Source organism: Amblyraja radiata, chromosome 7 (assembly GCF_010909765.2).
Source record: "Amblyraja radiata isolate CabotCenter1 chromosome 7, sAmbRad1.1.pri, whole genome shotgun sequence".
Taxonomy (NCBI): Eukaryota; Metazoa; Chordata; class Chondrichthyes; order Rajiformes; family Rajidae; genus Amblyraja; species Amblyraja radiata.
In genome coordinates this window covers 85,520,276-85,541,718 of record NC_045962.1, presented here as the reverse complement: position 1 = coordinate 85,541,718, position 21,443 = coordinate 85,520,276, and positions in this window count along the sequence as shown.

Here is a 21,443-nt window from a genome sequence, read left to right as displayed (position 1 = left end):
CTTGAAAGTGGCCAGAGAACCGGCCTCTGAGGCAGAGGATTCCACAGACTCACAATTCTCTGTGTGAAAAAAATCTTCCTTTCAATGAGTTGACCATGTAGTCATAGAGTGATACAGCATGGCAACAGGCCCTTCGGCCCAACTAGCCCGTGCCAGCCAACATGTCCCAGATGCAGTGGTTCACATGCCCGCGTTTGGCCCATATCCCCCCAAACATGTCCTGTCTCTGTACCTGTCTAACTGTTTCTTAAATGTTGTGATAGTCCCAGCCTCAACTACCTCCTCCAGCAGCTTGTTCCATGCACCCGACACCCTTTGTGTGAAAAAGTTACCCCTCAGATTCCTATTAATTTTTTCCCTTCACCTTAAACCTATGTCCTCCGGTCTCACGATTCCCCTACTCTGGGCAAGAAACTCTTGTAGGCTAATTGGCTTGGGATCATTGTAAATTATCCCCAGTGGATGTAGGATAGTGTTAGTGTGCGGGGATCGCTGGTCGGTGCGGACTCGGTGGGCCGAAGGGCCTGTTTCCGCGCTGTGTCTCTAAACTAAACTAAACTAAACTAAACTAAACTAAACTAAACTAAACTAAACTAAACTAAACTAAACTAAACTAAACTAAACTAAACTAAACTAAACTAAACTAAACTAGGTCTACTCTGCCAATCAATCATGGCTGATCAATCTTTCCCTCTCAACCCCATTCTCCTGCCTTCTCCCCATCACCCCAGACACAAGTACTGATTGATTGATTGAAAATGCTGGAGTAACTCAGCGGGGCAGGCAGCATCTCTGGAGAGAAGGAATGGGTGACGTCTCGGGTCGAGACCCTTCTTCAGACATCATCAAATTATCATCTGACATCAACTGTCCTGACTTCACCACTCCCCTTACCCACAGTTGTGCAGTTGTATAGGGCTCTGGTGAGACCACATCTAGAGTATTGTGTACAGTTTTGGTCTCCCCATTTGAGGAAGGACATCCTTGTGATTGAGGCAGTGCAGCGTAGGTTCACGAGATTGATCCCTGGGATGGCGGGACTGTCATATGAGGAAAGATTGAAAAGACTAGGCTTGTATTCACTGGAGTTTAGAAGGATGAGGGGAGATCTTATAGAAACATATAAAATTATAAAAGGACTGGACAAGCTAGATGCAGGAAAAATGTTCCCAATGTTGGACGAGTCCAGAACCAGGGGGACACAGTCTTAGAATAAAGGGGAGGTCATTTAAGACTGAGGTGAGAAAAAACTTTTTCACCCAGAGAGTTGTGAATTTGTGGAATTCCCTGCCACAGAGGGCAGTGGAGGCCAGGTCACTGGATGGATTTAAGAGAGAGTTAGATAGAGCTCTAGGGGCTAGTGGAGTCAAGGGATATGGGGAGAAGGCAGGCACGGGTTATTGATAGGGGACGATCAGCCATGATCACAATGAATGGCGGTGCTGGCTCGAAGGGCCGAATGGCCTCCTCCTGCACCTATTTTCTATGTTTCTATGTTTCTAAAAGGAGTCTGTAGAAGGGTCCCGTCCCGAAACGTCACCTACCCATGTTCTCCAGGGATGCTGCCTGACCCACTGTGTGTTACTCCACCATTTAGTTTCTTTGCTGAAACAAAGAACTGCAGGTGCTGGTTTACACCAAAGAAAGACACAAAGTGCCGGAGTAACTCAGCGGTTCAGGCAGCATCTCTGGAGAAAAAGGATGGGCGACGTTTCAGGTCAGGATCCTTCTTCGGATTGAAAGTAGGGGGTGGGGTGTGGGGTTGGGGCGGGTGGGGGGAGGGGGGTGGTGGGGGGGGCTTGAAGAGGTGCAGGTGAGAAAAGACCAGGAACAACCAAGACCCGGCCACAAATGACCTCAGGCAGGGCTGTGCCTGGTAGGTCCATTGTCAGCTGGGGAAGGTGTGATCTCAAGAAGGAAATGATGTGGAGAACTGTGGACAGACAAAAAAGCTGGAGTAACTCAGTGGGACATTTTGGTCTACCGAAGATTATTGAGGGTTTGGACACACTAGAGGCAGGAAACGTGCTCCCGATGTTGGGGGAGTCCAGAACCAGGGGCCACAGTTTAAGAATAAGGGGTAAGGCCATTTAGAACGGAGACGATGAAACACTTTTTCACACAGAGAGTGGTGAGTCTGTGGAATTCTCTGCCTCAGAGGGCGGTGGAGGCCGGTTCTCTGGATACTTTCAAGAGAGAGTTAGATAGGGCTCTTAAAGATAGCGGAGTCAGGGGATATGGGGAGAAGGCAGGAACGGGGTACTGATTGTGGATGATCAGCCATGATCATATTGAATGGCGGTGCTGGCTCGAAGGGCCGAATGGCCTACTCCTGCACCTATTGTCTGTTGACATACATCGGCGAGGCCAAAGGCAGACTGGGCAATCGTTTTGCTCAGTCTGCCTAGACCTACCTGATCTCCCGGTTGCTAAACACTTTAACTCCCCTTCCCATTCCCACACTGATCATTCTGTCCTAGGCCTCCTCCATTGTCAGAGTGATGTTGATTGCAAATTGGAGGAACAGCACCTCATATTTCGTTTGGGCAGCTTACACCCCAGCGGTTTGAATGTTCCTTGATCTCAAACCCCTTTGTCCTGTTTTCACACTGTACATCTCCCTATCTATGTACCTCCCTCTCCCCTGACTTGAGTCTGAAGAAGGTTGAACAAGTTAGGTCTTTATTCCTTGGAGCGCAGAAGGTTAAGGGGGGACTTGATAGAGGTCTTTAAAATGATGAGAGGGATAGACAGAGTTGACGTGGATAAGCTTTTTCCATTGAGAGTAGGGAAGATTCAAACAAGAAGACATGATTTGAGAATTAAGGGACAAAGGTTTAGGGGTAACATGAGGGGGAACTTCTTTACTCAGGGAGTGGTAGCTGTGTGGAATGAGCTTCCAGTGGAAGTGGTGGAGGCAGGTTCGATTTTATCATTTAAAAATAAATTGGATGGGTATATGGACAGGAAAGGAATGGAGGGTTATGGTCTGAGTGCAGGTAGATGGGACTAGGTGAGAGTAAAGGGCCTGTCCCGCCAGCATGCGACTGCATGCGGTGAGCGCGACCTAACGTGGTCGCTTGAGCTGCTTGAGTATAGGAGCAGGGAGGTTCTACTGCAGTTGTACAGGGTCTTGGTGAGACAACACCTGGAGTATTGCGTACAGTTTTGGTCTCCAAATCTGAGGAAGGACATTATTGCCATAGAGGGAGTGCAGAGAAGGTTCACCAGACTGATTCCTGGGATGTCAGGGCTTTCATATGAAGAAAGACTGGATAGACTCGGCCTGTACTCGCTAGAATTTAGGAGATGAGGGCGGATCTTCTAGAAACTTACAAAATTCTTAAGGGGTTGGATAGGCTAGATGCAGGAAGATTGTTCCCGATGTTGGGGAAGTCCAGGACAAGGGGTCACAGTTTAAGGATAAGGGGGAAATCCTTTTGGACCGAGATGAGAAAAACATTTTTCACACAGAGAGTGGTGAATCTCTGGAAGTCTCTGCCACAGAAGGTAGTTGAGGCCAGTTCATTGGCTATATTTAAGAGGGAGTTAGATGTGGCACTTGAGGCTAAAGGGATCAGGGGGAATGGAGAGAAGACAGGTACGGGATACTGAGTTGGATGATCAGCCATGATCATATTGAATGGCGGTGCAGGCTCGAAGGACCGAATGGCCTACTCCTGCACCTATTTTCTATGTTTCTATGTACGGCCTCGCGGGGCCGGTCCCACTTCGATCGCCGGAGCCGTATGGAGTTGTGCGGAGCTGGTCCCGACATCGCGCGGGGCTCCGAAAAACTGACACTGTCCAAAAATTCGGCGCGGCAACGGCCTGTCGGCCCGCAGCCGCATTGAGGCCGTACGCACCGCCTCGACGGCGTACGCCTAGCGCGTGCCATTGCGTGATGACGTCACCGCCCGGCGCCGTGCGACGTCCAAATTCAGTCGGCCCGCCTCCTGCCCAGCTGATTGGTGAGTATGATGTCGGGACCAGCCCCGCACAACTCCAGACAGCTCCGCGCTTGGAAGTGGGACCGGCCCCGTGAGGCCGTACGCCTCAAGCCACCACTTTGTTCTCGCTAGACGCATGCAATCGCATTCTGGTGGGACAGTCCCTTTAGTGTTCGGCACGGACTAGAAGGGCTGAGATGGCTTGTTTCCGTGCTGTAATGGTTATATGGACACGAAGACATCACCCATTCCTCCTCTCCAGACGCTGCCTGTCCAGCTGAGTTACTCCGGCATTTTTGTGTCCACCTCCAATGGTATGAGTATTGATTTCTCTAACTTCAAGTAACCATTGCATCCCCTCTCTCTCCATCCCAGCCCCACCCAAGTCACACCAGTTTCTCGTTCTCACCCAGCAAACAGCTGAAAATGGCCTGTTTCCTTTATTATTATTTTTTGCACATCTTTCATTCATTTGTTCTATATATCGCTACATCACAGTCCATATAGCTCTCGTTACCCTTTCCCTTGACCCTCAGTCTGAAGGGTCCCTGCCATGAAATACCACCCATTCCTTCTCTCCAGAGATGCTGCCTGTCCCACTTTAGTTACTCCAGCTTTTTGTGTACATCTTTGGATTAGATTCCTTGCACCTGTCCACGGAGGCGAGGGACAGGGAGATAGATGTGGATGGGGCAGGGAGCGCCACGCGTTCACATCCTGATCCGGCTCCGGGTTTCACTCCAGTCTCCGCCCGTCAGGAGAACCAGCCAACGCAGCGAATGCGAATGTGCGGCCGCACGCCTCGGCGCCGGCCAGTGATTTGGCGACGGTCCCTCAGTGAGTAGACTGATCTCTTGCGCTGAAAACCGACGCTGCTCAGAAAACCAACGCCGCCTGCTCCCCCCTCTCCCCCCTCCTCTCTCCTCTCCCCTTCTCCCCCTCTCCTCTCCTCTCTCCCCCTCGTACCTCTTTTCCTCTCTCCTCTCTCCCCCTCCTCCTCTCCCTGTCTCCCCCCTCACCCCCTCTCTCCCTCCTCCCCTCCCCTCTCTCCTCTCTCCATCCTCTCTCCCCTCCCCTCTCTCTCCTCTCCCCCCCCTCCCCTTCTCTCCCCCCTCTTCCCTTCTCCCCCTCTTCCTCTCCCTCTCCCCCTTCTCTCCCCTCTCCCTCTCCCTCCTCTCCCCCTCCTCTCTCCCCTCACCCCCTCTCACCCTCCCCTCACCCCCTCTCTCCCTCCCTCCACTCAGCTACCCCTCTCCTCCCTGCCCCTCTTCACCCTCTCGTCCTTCATCGCCCTCTCTCCCCTCTCGTCCTGCTCCTCTCTCCCTCCTACTCTCCCTCACCCGTCGTTCCTCTCTTCCTCTGCTCCTCCTCCTCCCCCCTTCTCGCCCTTCTCCCTACCGGTCGGCCTCTCGTTCCGCTTCTCTTCCTCCTCTCCCCTCTACTCTGCCCCTCTCATCCCCTGTCTCCCATCCTCCTCATTCTCTCCCACCCTCTTCTCCTCGTCTCCTCCTCTCCCCTCTCCCCTCTCTGCCTGGTCTCCTCCCTCCTCACTCCCACTCCCCCCTCCCCTCTCCACTCTCTCCTATGCCTCTCTCCTCTCACCCCTCTCCTCTCACCGCTTCTCTCCTCTCTCTTTCTCTTCTCCCCCCCTCTCTCTTACACTGCTCTCTCCCCTCTCTCCCCCATCACCTCCTCTCCCCTTCTCTCGCCCACAACCCCTCTCCCTTTCCCCCCACTACCTTCCCCCCTTTCCTCCTCCCCCCTTTCTCTCTTCCTCCCCACACCATTTTCCTTTCTCTCTCCCCCACTCCCTCTCTTCTTCTCTCATTCCTTATATTTCTCTCTCCCTCCCTTCCCCTCACCCCCTGTCTCCCTCCCTCTCCCTTTCTGCCTCCTCACTCCCTATTTCCCCTCACTCCCTCGCTCTCACTCCCTAGCCTCTCACCCCACTCCCTTTCTCCCCTCACCCCCCCCCACTCCACCCTCAACCCCCTCCCCCTCTCTCTCTCTCTCTATCTCTCTTTCACCTTCACTCCATTTTCCCTTTCTCTCCCACACACTCCCTGACACCCCTTGCATCCACACTCTTTCCCTCTCTCTGATCCTACACTAGCTCCATCTCTTCCCCCATCTCTCACCCTCTTGTCTGCTTCACGATCACCCTCTCTTTTCTCTTACTCACCTCCTTGCCCCTCACCCTATCCACCTCTCCCATCCCCCTATTTTCTCCACCCTCCCCCCCCCCACACAGCAACAATCTACCACACTCATTCCTGTTTCAGTTGAGCTTATTGTCACGTGTACCGAGGTACAGTGAAAAGCTTTTGTTGCGTGCTAACCAGTCAGCGGAAAGACTACACATGATTACAATCGAGCCGATCACAGTGTACAGATACATGATAAGGGAATAACGTTTAGTGCAAGGTAAAGCCAGCAAAGTCCGATCAAGGATAATCCGAGGGTCACCAATGAGGTAGTTAGTAGTTCATGACTGCACTGCTCTCTGGTTGTGGTAGGATGGTACAGTTGCCTGATAACAGCTGGGAAGAAACTGTCCCTGAATCTGGAGGTGGTGTGCGTTTTGACATTTCAGTACCTCTTGCCCGATGGGAGAGGGGAGAAGAGGGAGTGACCGGGGGGTGAGACTGGTCCTTGATGATGCTGCTGGCCTTGCCGAGGCAGCGTGAGGTGTAGATGGAGTCAATGGAAGGGAGGTCGGTCTGTCAGGCCCCTTCCTCTGCCTCGCTTGCTACCCCCCTCCCTCTGCTCTCCACACCTCCCCAGCCAAGCCCTGACTAGACCCCTCTCTTTATTAGATGTGGCCCTTGTGGCTAAGGGGATCAGAGGGTATGGAGAGAAGGCAGGTACGGGATACTGAGTTGGATGATCAGCCATGATCATATTGAATGGCGGTGCAGGCTCGAAGGGCCGAATGGCCTACTCCTGCACCTAATTTCTATGTTTCTATTTCTATGTTTCTATTTCACCCCTCTACTTCCCTCTTCCCCCTCTCCCCCCTCCCCCTCCTGGTAAGACCCCCATATTCTCTGCACATTTTCCAGCATAATAGAAACATAGAAAATAGGTGCAGGAGTAGGCCATTCGGCCCTTCGAGCCTGCACCGCCATTCAATATGATCATGGCTGATCATCCAACTCAGTATCCTGTACCTGCCTTCTCTCCATACCCCCTGATCCCTTTAGCCACAAGGGCCACATCTAACTCCCTCTTAAATATAGCCAATGAACTGGCCTCATCTGTCCTATAGCAGGGTGAAAAAAACTGGACACAATACTCCAAATGTGGTCTCACTAATGTCTTGTACAACTGTAGCATAACTTCCCAAAATGTGTAGGAAATAACTGCAGATGCTGGTTTAAAGCGAAGATGGACACAAAGTGCTGGAGTAAAGGGGCCTGTCCCACTTTACGAGTTCACCCAAGAGCTCTCCCGAGTTTAAAAAAAAATCAAACTCGTAGTAAGCGCGTAGAATGTACGTAGAGGGTACGTCGGAGCTCGGGGACGTCTCTTAGCGGCTCGTAACGCTAACGGCAGCTAGTCGGGAAACGCGGTAAGCTCGTGAAGACTCATGAAGATTTTTCAACATGTTGAAAAATGTCCACGAGAGCCCCGAGTACCTACGAGCGGCCATTACCGTAATTCTCCGAGTTTGAATCAGGGGAAACGAGTCGGGAGAACTCTTGAATTAGCTCGTACAGTGGGACAGCCCCATAACTCCGCGGGACAGGCTGCATTTCTGGAGAGGCGACCAGAAATGTCAGTCTGGAGAAGGGGTCTCGACCTCAAGCTTCACACATTCCTTCTGCTCGCAACTTCCCATCGAGGGTGGCTGCAGAGGTTTTGCAGGGCAATCGCTCTACAAAGCCTTGAGTGCGCTGGGCATCAACGGAGTGGAGGGCAGAAGGGCCGTCTAGAACACCACAGAGGCAGCGGAGAAGGCCTCGAGATGGCTCTGGATCAGGAGAGGAGGTCCATGGGGAGGAGCGAATGCCACCTGAACACAAGTCGTGGTCTGATCAACCCACGGCTGGGTCGCCTGGGTGAGGGTGTCTGAAGTTGAAAGACCCGAAACACCCAATGACGCCCAGGTTACATCACTGATGATGTGTTCAGGGGCATCAAGGGATGTATTTGTATCAATCCCAGCTTCAATACCCAATAAGTACACAAAAATGCTGGAGAAACTCAACGGGTTCCTCACTCCCCTCCATTGAGTCTGTCCAGAGCAAGCGATGTCTGCGAAGGGCGCTCAGCATCGTCAAGGACTGCTCTCACCCCAGCCACAGACTGTTTACCCTCCTCCCATCCGGGAGACGCTACAGGTCTCTCCGTTGCCGGACCAGCAGGTTCAGGAACAGCTTCTTCCCTGCGGCTGTTCAGATTCAGATTCAATTTTAATTGTTAACACATTTAATTGTCAATGTTAACAAGCTGTTACACAACTTAACTCTGCACCTTGGTGATTGCCAGTCACCCCCCCCCCCCCCCCCCACCCCCCCCCCCCGGACACTCCTTCCCCCAGAAAAATTGCACTACCACTACTTTATAATAATAATAATAATGGATGGGATTTATATAGCGCCTTTCTAATACTCAAGGCGCTTTACATCGCATTATTCATTCACTCCTCAGTCACACTCGGTGGTGGTAAGCTACTTCTGTAGCCACAGCTGCCCTGGGGCAGACTGACGGAAGCGTGGCTGCCAATCTGCGCCTACGGCCCCTCCGACCACCACCAATCACTCACACACATTCACACACAGGCAAAGGTGGGTGAAGTGTCTTGCCCAAGGACACAACGACAGTATGCACTCCAAGCGGGATTCGAACCGGCTACCTTCCGGTTGCCAGCCGAACACTTAGCCCATTGTGCCATCTGTCGTCCACATGTATATACATATATATATGTACATATATATGTACATATATATATATTTTGCTGTTCATTATTCTATGTTCGCTCTTCTGGGTGAGATGCTAACTGTCTCTGTACTGTACACTGCACAATGACAATAAAGATTGAATCTGTATCTGAATCTGAGCATCTATGGGGCGAAGGAAATAGGTAACGTTTCGGGCCGAAACCCTCCTTCAGACTGATGCCCAATACCCTGACTGACTGAAGGCCAATGAACCTGCGAGGTGATGCAATATTTGTTGCAGAACCTTTCTGTTGAGGTTGTGCAGTCAGCAAGCTCATGTTAGCAAATATCCTGCCTGTGGTCACACCCGTAACAAAACTCAGGCAGGGTATAAAACCATGTGTGTTTCCATGTGAGTGAATAACATCATGAGAGGAATAGATGGGGTAGATGCACAGAGTCTCATTTGGGGAATCGAGGACCAGAGGACATAGGTTCAAGGTGAAGGGGAAAAGATTTAATAGGAATCAGAGGGGTAACTTTTTCACACAAAGAGTGGTGGGTGTACGGAACAAGCTGTCGGAGGAGGTAGATGAGGCTGGTGTCGATCAATCACTAGTGCTGATCTGATCCATGTCTGTTTTTGCTATTGCCAACCCGATCCACGATCCATGCCGTGTTTTCACTATGCCATCTGGTGGTACGCAATTAGCTAGAGGCAGTCTAATTAATGATGGTCTCTGTATCTATTCTGAATAAAATACTTTATAAGAATTTAAACGGCTGAGTGTGGGACATGTTGGCCGGTATGGGCATGTTGGGCCGAAGGGCCTGTTTCCACGTTGTATCACTCGATGACTCTGTGACTCTGACTCTAATCCTCTCCGAAGATCAACGTTAGTTTAGGAACTGCAGATGCTGCTTTACACTGAAGATAGACTGATATTATTGATTGTATAGCATGTTGCCACCTTCACCACAGCTAAGAATAAGTAAGTAAGTTTATTGGCCAAGTATTCACATACAAGGAATTTGCCTTGGTGCTCCGCCCACAAGTAACAACATGACATACAGTGACAGTTACGAATGACTCAGAAAACACTAAACATTAATAATAATAAAACATTCACGATAAAACACCATTGATCAAGCATGTGAACCAACAAAATACCAGATCAAAGGGAGGCTACAGATTTTTGGCTGTTGAGTAGAGCAACTACTCGTGGATAAAAACTGTTTTTATGTCTGGCTGTGGCAGCTTTGACAGTCCGGAGTCGCCTTCCAGAAGGAAGTGATTCAAAGAGTTTGTGGCCAGGGTGAGAGGGGTCAGAGATGATCTTGCCCGCTCGCTTCCTGGCATTTGCAGTGTACAGTTCATCAATGGAGGGAAGGTTGCAGCCAATAATCTTCTCTGCTGATCGGACGATTCGCTGCAGCCTCCAGGTGTCGTGCTTGGTGGCTGAGCCAAACCAGATCATGATGGAGAAGGTAAGGACAGACTCTACGATGGCCGTGTAGAATTGGACCATCATTGCCTGTGGCAGATTGTGCTTCCTCAGCTGCCGCAGGAAGTACATCCCCTGTTGTGCCTTTTCGACTGTGGAGTATGGAACCGTTCCATATTTCCTTATTATCGTCTGCTTCGATCTGTCGTCTCCACACCTTCCCCATCCATATCTTTAGACAACCCTCTCCCCTGACTCTCAGCCTGAAAAAGGGTCTTGACCCGAAATATCACCCATCGCTTCTCTCCAGGATGCTGCCTGTCCCGCTGAGTTACTCCAGCAGTTGATGTCTATCTATTTTTCGTTTAGTTTAGTTTAGAGATACAGCACAGAAACAGGCCCTTCGGCCCACCGAGTCTGCAACGACCACCATTATTGTCACAAGTAACGAGGTACAAAAAAATGTTTTTCGTTGCGTGCTATCCAGTCAGTGAAAAGTCGCTTTACCTCCCCCCTCGACTCCATTCAAGGACCCAAGCAGTCGTTCTAGGTGCGACAGAGGTTCACCTGCATCTCCTCCAACCTCATCTATTGCATCCGCTGCACTAGATGTCAGCTGATCTACATCGGTGAGACCAAGCGGAGGCTGGGCGATCGTTTCGCCCAACACCTCCGCTCGGTCCGCAATAACCAACCTGACCTCCCGGTGGCTCAGCACTTCAACTCCCCCTCCCATTCCGAATCCGGCCTTTCTGTCCTGGGCCTCCTCCATGGCCAGAGTGAGTCCCACCGTAAATTGGCGGAGCAGCGCCTCATATTCCGCTTGGGCAGTCTGCACCCTAGTGGCATGAACATTGAATTCTCCCAATTTTGTTAGCCCTTGCTGTCTCCTCCCCTTCCTATCTCTCCCTCAACCCTCGGGCTCCTCCTCTTTCTTTTTCCTTTCTTCTCCCCCCCCACCCTCCATCAGTCTGAAGAAGGGTTTCGGCCCGAAACGTTGCCTATTTCCTTCGCTCCATAGATGCTGCTGCACCCGCTGAGTTCCCCCAGCACTTTTGTGTACCAGTGAAAAGTCTATACATGATTACAATATAGCAGTCCTCGGTGTACAGATACAGGATAAAGGAATTACGTTTATTGCAAGAGTCCAGTAAAGTCCGATTAAGGTTAGTCTGAACGTCTCCGATGAGGTTGATAGGGAGAGGTTGCGTAGGCTGGGACTCTATTCCTTGGAGCGCAGAAGGATGAGGGGTGATCTTATAGAGGTATACAAGATCATGAGAGGAACATATCACACAGAGAGTTGTGAGTCTGTGGAACAAGATAAGTCTTTATTCTTTGGAGCGCAGAAGGTTAAGGGGGGACTTGATAGAGGTCTTTAAAATGATGGGAGGGATAGACAGAGTTGACGTGGATAAGCTTTTTCCATTGAGAGTAGGGAAGATTCAAACAAGAGGACATGATTTGAGAATTAAGGGACAAAAGTTTAGGGGCAACATGAGGGGGAACTTCTTTACTCAGAGAGTGGTAGCTGTGTGGAAAGAGCTTCCAGTGGAAGTGGTGGAGGCAGGTTCGATTTTATCATTTAAAAATAAATTGGATAGGTATATGGACGGGAAAGGAATGGAGGGTTATGGTCTGAGTGCAGGTAGATGGGACTAGGTGAGAGTAAGTGTTCGGCACGGACTAGAAGGGCCGAGATGGCCTGTTTCCATGCTGTAATTGTTATATGGTTATATGGTTATATGGAACTCTCTGCCTCAGAGGGCGGTGGAGACCAGTTCTCTCGATACTTTCAAGAGAGAGCTAGATAGGGCTCTTAAAGAGAGCGGAGTCAGGAGATATGGGGAGAAGGCAGGAACTGATTGGGGATGATCGGCCATGATCACATTGAATGGCGGTGCTGGCTCGAAGTGCCGATTGGCCTCCTCCTGCACTTTTGGTCTATTATCTATTGTCTATCGTGTAGACGCAGAGAATCTCTTGCCCAGAGTAGGTGAATCAGGAACCAGAGAACATAGGCTTAAGGTGATGGGGGGGGGGGGGGGAGATTTAAGGGTAACATTACCTGAGGGTAACTTTTTTACGCAAAGGGTGGTGGATGTTGCAGGAGGTGGTTGAGGTAGGGACCATCGCAATGTTTAAGAACCATTTAGTCAGGCAGATGGACAGGATAGGGTTAGAGGCAACAGGTGGGACTAGTGTAGCTGGGACATGTTGGTCGGTGTGGGCAAGTTGGGTCGAAGGGCCTGTTTCCACGCTGTATCACTCTATGCCTTCACGTGTTGTTAAGGGCTTGGACACGCTAGAGGCAGGAAACATGTTCCCGATGTTGGGGGAGTCCAGAACCAGGGGCCACAGTTTAAGAATAAGGAGTAAGCCATTTAGAACGGAGACGAGGAAACACTTTTTGTCACAGAGAGTTGTGAGTCTGTGGAATTCTCTGCCTCAGAGGGTGGTGGAGGCAGGTTCTCTGGATACTTTCAAGAGAGAGCTAGATCGGGCTCTTAAAGATAGTGGAGTCAGGGGATATGGGGAGAAGGCAGGAACGGGGTACTGATTGGGGATGATCAGCCATGATCACATTGAATGGCGGTGCTGGCTCGAAGGACCGAATGGCCTACTCCTGCACATATTGTCTATTGTCTATGGTGTTCCGGACGCACATTTTGTGACCGTGCCTGTGAAACAGAATCTCTGCTTCTCTTCCCACATATGCTGCCTGACCTGCTGTGTATTTTCTGTCTTTCTTTCAGGTTTCCGGCGTCTGGGGGGTTCTCTTATTCCCCCCCCCCCCCCCCCCCCCCCGCTGATTGTCGAGCTCTCCCGAGTTCTTGGCTTGTTTTGCGTTGTCTGTTGGCTTATGGAGAGACAGGCAGCAAAAGCAAGCCATGAAACCGTGGGCAAACAGCGCTGGAGTTTGGAACACGACCACTCGCTCGGACCAACGCCTAGAAGGAAGAAATCAAGGAATTAACGGAAGAACTAATGGCTTAGACTTGTAGACTTTACCTTAGATATACAGCGTGGAAGCAGGCCCTTCGGCCCACCAAGTGCACGCCGCAGACTATCACTATCCTACACACTGGGGACAATTTACAATTTTACACAAGCCGCAATTCGCTGTAATTATTTGCTTGTGAGCCTGCACACCTTTCAGTGTGTGGGTTCGATCCTGACCTCGGGTGCTGTCTGTACGGAGTTACATAGAAACATAGAAAATAGGTGCAGGAGGAGGCCCTTCGGCCCTTCGAGCCAGCACCGCCATTCATTGTGGTCATGGCTGATCGTCCCCTATCAATAACCCGTGCCTGCCTTCTCCCCATATCCCTTGACTCCACTAGCCCCTAGAGCTCTATCTAACTCTCTCTTAAATGCATCCAGTGACTTGGCCTCCACTGCCCTCTGTGGCAGGGAATTCCACAAATTCACAACTCTCTAATAGTCTACTTTCCTGTTTTTGCCACCAAAGTGGATAACCTCACAATAATCTAACAGAAATGGGGCAAGTGCCCTTCCTTTCCCTTGTGGAATGGGAAGAGGAGACGTTTCGGGTCAAGACTCGGTCTGAAGAGTATAGAAGTTGGCATGTAATGTTAAAATTGTACAAGGCATTGGTGAAGCCAATTCTGGAATATGGTGTACAATTCTGGTCGCCAAATTATAGGAAAGATGTCAACAAAATAGAGAGAGTACAGAGGAGATTTACTAGAATGTTGCCTGGGTTTCAGCACCTAAGTTACAGAGAAAGGTTGAACAAGATAGGTCTTTATTCTTTGGAGCGCAGAAGGTTAAGGGGGGACTTGATAGAGGTCTTTAAAATGATGAGAGGGATAGACAGAGTTGACGTGGATAAGTTTTTTCCATTGAGAGTAGGGAATATTTAAAGAAGAGGACATGATTTGAGAATTAAGGGACAAAAGTTTAGGGGCAACATGAGGGGGAACTTCTTTACTCAGAGAGTGGTAGCTGTGTGGAATGAGCTTCCAGTGGAAGTGGTGGAGGCAGGTTCGATTTTATAATTTAAAAATAAATTGGATGGGTATATGGACGGGAAAGGAATGGAGGGTTATGGTCTGAGTGCAGGTAGATGGGACTAGGTGAGAGTAAGTGTTCGGCACGGACTAGAAGGGCCGAGATGGCCTGTTTCCGTGCTGTAATTGTTATATGGTTATATGGTTATAAGAGGGGTCTCGACCCGAAACGTCGCCCATTCCTTCTCTCCAGAGATGCTGCCTGTACCCGCTGAGTTACTCCAGCATTGTGTGCCAAGGCACACATATATAGTTACAGATTTGTAGGTTAATTGGCTTCGATATAGAATTGTACAGTGCCCATAGTGCGTGGGCTGTTGTTAGTGTATGGGGAAGTGTTGGTCGGTATGGACTCAGTGGGCCGAAGGGCCTGTTTCCACGCTGCATCTCTAAACTCATCTCAGCCACTGTCATTACTCCAGCTGTTAGTGGCGTCCATTTAGTGAAGTAGCGACAATGGTGGCCTGTGTTATGGAGATCTCACTTAGTTCAATGCATGACCCATCTCACCCTTCCCCTGTGCTGTTTGCTCAGCTGGTAGCAGGCGGAACCCGACACATGACAACACCCATTTAGGTCTGTGTGCCTTGAATACGCCACAATGCTCAGTGTAGCTCAGTGGACCGTTGCCTCTGTGCGTTTCATTTAATAGTTTCCATATATTAAGAATAAAGGGTAACCCATTTAGAACGGAGACGAGGAAACACTTTTTCTCACAGAGAGTTGTCAGTCTGTGGAATTCTCCGCCTCAGAGGGTGGTGGAGGCCGGTTCTCTGAACACTTTCAAGAGAGAGCTAGATAGGGCTCTTAAAGATAGCGGAGTCAGGGGATATAGGGAGAAGGCAGGAACGGGGTACTGATTGGGGATGATCAGCCATGATCACATTGAATGGCGGTGCTGGCTCGAAGGGCCGAATGGCCTACTCCTGCACCTGTTGTCTATTGTCTATTTATCCCACAGCTTGGAAATGAAATTTTAGTTAAGTTTAGAGAAAGCCTGGGTTTTCTCCGGGATCTCCGGTTTCCCCCCGCACTCCAAAGACGTACAGGTGTGCAGGTTACATAGAAAATAGGTGCAGGAGTAGGCTATTCGGCCCTTCGAACCTGCACCGCCATTCATTGTGATCATGGCTGATCATCCCCTATCAATAACCCGTGCCTGCCTTCTCCCCATATCATAGAAACATAGACAATAGGTGCAGGAGTAGGCCATTCGGCCCTTCGAGCCTGCACCGCCATTCAATATGATCATGGCTGATCATCCAACTCAGTATCCTGTACCTGCCTTCTCTCCATACCCCCTGATCCCTTTAGCCACAAGAGCCACATCTAACTCCCTCTTAAATATAGCCAATGAACTGTGGCCTCAACTACCTTCTGTGGCAGAGAATTCCACAGATTCACCACTCTCTGTGTGAAAAATGTTTTTCTCATCTCGGTCCTAAAAGACTTCCCCCTTATCCTTAAACTGTGAGCCCTTGTTCCCTGGACTCCACTAGCCCCTAGAGCTCTCTCTCTCTCTCTCTCTCTCTCTCTCTTAAATCCATCTAATGACTTGGCCTCCACTGCCCTCTGTGGCAGGGAATTCCATAAATTCACAACTGTCTGGGTGAAAAGGTTTTTTTCTCACCTCAGTCTTAAATGGCCTCCCCTTTATTCTAAGACTGTGTGGCCCCTGGTTCTGGACTCGCCCAGGTTAATTGGCTGGGGTGACATTGAAAGTTATCTCAAGTGTGTAGGATAATGTTAGCGTGCGGGGATGGCTGGGCGCCGCGGACTCAGTAGACCAAAGGGTCTGTTGCTGGGGTGGATGTATCTTTAAACTAAACTGAATATGGACACAAAAAGCTGGAGTAACTCAGCGGGACAGGCAGCATCTCCGAGGAGAAGGAATGGGTGACGTTTCGGGTCGAGACCCATCTTCACACTGGGATTAAGATACAGCGTAGAAACGGCCCCTTGAGTCTACCGAGTCCGCGCATATCACTCGGTACACTAGCATTATCCAACACACTAAGGGGCAATTGACGATTTTTTTTAACCGAAGCCAATTAGTGCCTGCAAACCTGTAGGTCTTTCGAGTGTTGGCGGAATCCGGAGCACCCGGAGAAAACCTGCGCGGTCACGGAAGGAACGTACAAACTCCGTACAGACAGCGCCCATAGGCAGTATCGAACCTGCGACTCTGGCGCCGTGAGGCAGCAACTCTTCCGCTGCTCCACTGTATTGCCCGAACATTGTTTCCCAAGATTTTTGGCCACATTAATGCTTTTTTTTTACGCAACGAACATTTCTCCTTTCATTTCTTCTCTCACCATATTAACATTTATTTTTCTCGCTATTTGTTTTCTCTCTCTCACTGGTTTAAATCAGCTCACGTTTAGGCTGAACGTCTGATGTCAGGCACATTGAAGAGACGGCGTAGCTCAAAGCGCAGTGAGGGACATAATGGGGCCACTCGACTCCTCAGCATTCACTGTACACACACACACACAAACAGTCTCCGCAGCTGCTCAGACACACACACACACACACACACACACACACACACACACACACACCAGCTCAATAAAAACAACACGAAAAAATGATCCTCATTCAGATAAAGGGCGCACTTGGTGTTTGACAATCAGCCTGGAGACTGAAACATAGAAACATAGACAATAGGTGCAGTAGTAGGCCATTCGGCCCTTCGAGCCAGCACCGCCATTCAATATGATCATGGCTGATCATCCAACTCAGTATCCTGTACCTGCCTTCTCTCCATACCCCCTGATCCCTTTAGCCACAAGGGCCACATCTAACTCCCTCTTAAATATAGCCAATGAACTGGCCTCAACTACCTTCTGTGGCAGAGAATTCCACAGATTCACCACTCTCTGTGTGAAAAATGTTTTCCTCATCTCGGTCCTAAAATATTTCCCTTTTATCCTTAAACTGTGTGTAACCCCTTGTTCTGGACTTCCCCAACATCGGGAACAATCTTCCTGCATCTAGCCTGTGCAACCCCTTAAGAATTTTGTCAGTTTCTATAAGATCCCCCCTCAATCTTCTAAATTCTAGCGAGTACAAGCCGAGTCTATCCAGTCCAGAGAAAGGAGGAGGAAGGGGGGGGGGGGGACAAGACTGTGAGATAGAAGGGTGAGGGGAGTGGGGATGCTTAGATTTATTTTACATTTTCCTTGACCCGCATCTCTTTTGATGTCTCCTTTTCACACCTCACACTTCCTTATCTCTATGTCTCCCTCTCCCATTGATTCTCAATCTGGTCTCGACCCAAAAGGTCACCCATTCCTTCTCTCCAGCGATGCTGCCTGTCCCGCTGAGTTGCTCCAGCATGTATTGGGTATAAACCAGCATCTGCAGTTCCTCCCTACACCCAATATATACACTGTCAGAATGAGGCCAAACGCCAAAATTGGAGGAACAGCCTCATATTTCGCTTGGGCAGCTTACAACCCAGTAGTCGAGTATTAATTTCTCTAACTTTAAGTAACCCGTGCATCCTCTCTCCATCCCTCCCCCACCCAAGTCGCAGTAGCTTCAAAGTGAGACCACACCTGGAGTATTGTGTGCTGTTTTGGTCCCCTAATTTGAGGAAGCACATTCTTGCTATTGAGGGCGTGCAACGTAGGTTTACAAGGTTAATTCCCGGGATGGCGGGACTGTCATACGCTGAGAGAATGGGGCAGCTGGGCTTGTACACTCTGGAGTTTAGAAGGATGAGAGGGTATCTTATTGAAACATATAAGATTATTAAGGGCGGAGTGGAGACGCTAGAGGCAGGAAACATGTTCCCGATGTTGGGGGAGTCCAGAACCAGGGGACACACAGTTTATGAATAAGGAGTAAGCCATTTAGAACGGAGACGAGGAAACACTTTTCCTCACAGAGAGTTGTGAGTCTGTGGAATTCTCTGCCTGGAGGCCGGTTCTCTGGATACTTTCAAAAGTATACTTCCTTAGAATAAAGGGGAGGTCATTTAAGACTGAGGTGAGAAAAAACGTTTTCACCCAGAGAGTTGTGAATTTATGGAATTCCCTGCCACAGAGGGCAGTGGAGGCCAAGTCAGTGGATGGATTTAAGAGAGAGTTAGATAGAGCTCTAGGGGCTAGTGGAGTCAAGGGATATGGGGAGAAGGCAGGAACGGGGTACTGATTGGGGATGATCAGCCATGATCACAATAATTGGCGGTGCTGGCTCGAAGGGCCGAATGGCCTCCTATTGCACCTATTTTCTATGTTTCTATGTTTCTAAGAGAGAGCTAGATGGGGCTCGTAAAGATAGCGGTCAGGGGATATGGGGAGAAGGCAGGAACGGGGTACATATTGTGGATGATCAGCCATGATCACATTGAATGGCGGTGCTGGCTCGAAGGGCCGAATGGCCTACTCCTGCACCTATTGTCTATTGGCGAGTCTCATTGTCTGTGACTCGTTTACGCCTAGCCAACAGCTAACAACGGCCTATTTCCTTCATCGGTGTTACTTTTGTGCATTTATTCTATATCTCTATACATCACCGTAATGAATCTCTCGTTTTCCCTTTGCCCCGACTGGTCTCGAAACGTCACCCGGGGCATCTTTCCCCCCAGAGATGCCGTCTGACCCGCTGAGTTACTCCAGCTTTTTGTTCCCACGTATTAAATAATCTCTGGGTAAACACAGGCTGATTTCAGACAATTGGTTCCACTGTAATAGTTATTTTAATAAGAGAGTCACATTTCGTGTACATTGTACTGTTTACAGCCGGTTGTGTAAACTGGATTATTTACATTTAATACCCAATAGATAGCAGAGAGTCTCTATATTTCGTACATTGAAATGATACCTGTGAATTTATTACAGAACCGAAACGCTGGAGTTACTCAGCGGCTCAGGCAGAAACATAGATACATAGAAAATAGGCGCAGGAGGAGGCCATTCAGCCCGTCGAGCCAGCACCGCCATTCATTGTGACCATGGCTGATCGTCCACAATCAATAACCCGTGCCTGCCTTCTCCCCATATCCCTTGACTCCACTAGCCCCTAGAGCTCTATCTAACTCTCTCTTAAATCCATCCAATGACTTGGCCTCCACTGCCCTCTGTGGCAGGGAATTCCACAAATTCACAACTCTCTGGGTGAAAACGTTTTTTCTCACCTCAGTCTTAGATGACCTCCCCTTTATTCTAAGACTGTGGCCCCTGGTTCTGGACTCGCCCAACATTGGGAACATTTTTCCTGTATCTAGCTTGTCCAGTCCTTTTATAATTTTATTTGTTTCTAAAATATTTACCCCTCATCCTTCTAAACTCCAGTGAATACAAGCCTAGTCTTTTCAATCTTTCCTCATATGACAGTCCCGCCATCCCAGGGATCAATCTCGTGAACCTACGCTGCACTGCCTCAATCACAAGGATGTCCTTCTTCAAATTAGGAGAGCAAAACTGTCTCCTAATTGTTCAATCTTTCCTCATATGAGTTGGGACGGCGGCGGTCGTGGGGAGAACGCGGGTCTGCCTCAATCACAATCACTGACTCCACATCTCCGGAGAGAAGGAATAGGCGACGTTTTCTCCAGAGATGCTGCCTGACCCGCTGAGTTACTCCAGCTTTTTTGTGTGTCCACCTTTGGGTTAAACCAGCATCTGCAGTTCCTTTGGAGAAATGGAACCGCAGATGCTGGTGGCGTTCAAATAGGATGTGTGGGAGGGAACTGCAGATGCTGGTTTACACCGAAGATAGACACAAAATGCTGGAGTAACTCAGCGGGACAGGCAGCATCTCTGGAGAGAAGGAACGGGAGACCCTTCTTCAGACACGATCTCGACCCGAAAACGTCACCCATTCCTTCTCTCCAGAGATGCTGCCTGTCCCGCTGAGTTACTCCAGCATGCTGTGTCTTATCTCCGGTTAAAAACAGCATCTGCAGTTCCTTCCTATATATGTATTGTCGAACGAGTGGCTTCAGAAGACGGCTCGGGAAACGAAATTGTCAATACTCATCAGTTGGTCTTCAGTCTAAAGAAGGGTTTCGGCCCGAAACGTTGCCTATTTCCTTCGCTCCATAGAAGCTGCTGCACCCGCTGAGTTTCTCCAGCATTTTTGTCTACCTTCGATTTTCCAGCATCTGCAGTTCCTTCTTAAACAGTTTGTGTTGTCTTTTCTTCTCAAATTTTAGATTTTAATATTTGGTTTTCACGACCTTCGATAAGGCGATATTCTAAATCTCCGAATTTTACATAGAGAATGCGGGAAATATATATATATATATATATATGTTTTAAATAACGCCGCAAGTTCTAAATAACGAAATCGCTGCTACTTTTACGAAACCGGCGCTTTGAGAATGGGAACGGGGCTAGTTATATAGGTGGAAATGTGTTCGCTTCAGCGGGGTTTTGAAATATACTTGAAGTTAGCGGTTAAGGAAAATATCACTCTGAGAGGCGGGGGAGGAGAGGAACAAAATATCCACAAGGTTATAGATTTAAAATGCGTGGGAATAGTGGTGAAATTCTAACCTTCAAGAGGCAGTTGAGACACAAAGAGAGAGAAAGAACGAGACAGAGAGAAAATGCTGGAGTAACTCGGCGGGCCAGGCAGCATCTCCAGAGGACATAGAAATATAGAAACATAGACAATAGGTGCAGGAGTAGACCATTCGGCCCTTCGAGCCTGCACCGCCATTCAATATGATCATGGCTGATCTTCCAACTCAGTATCCTGTACCTGCCTTCTCTCCATACCCCCTGATCCCTTTAGCCACAAGGGCCACATCTAACTCCCTCTTAAATATAGCCAATGAACTGTGGCCTCAACTACCTTCTGTGGCAGAGAGTTCCACAGATTCACCACTCTCTGTGTGAAAAAAAAAAATCTCATCTCGGTCCTAAAAGATTTCCCCCTTATCCTTAAACTGTGACCCCTTGTTCTGGACTTCCCCAACATCGGGAACAATCTTCCTGCATCTAGCCTGTCCAACCCCTTAGGCACTGGCAGCATCTCTGGAGAGAAGGAGTGGGTGACATTTCGGGTCGAGACCCTTCACCTAACCCTTTCCCCCAAAGATGCTGTCTGGCCCGCTGAGTTATTCCAACCCTGTTTGTGTCTATATAAAGGCAACGCGTCAGTGTTCGACTTAAAATC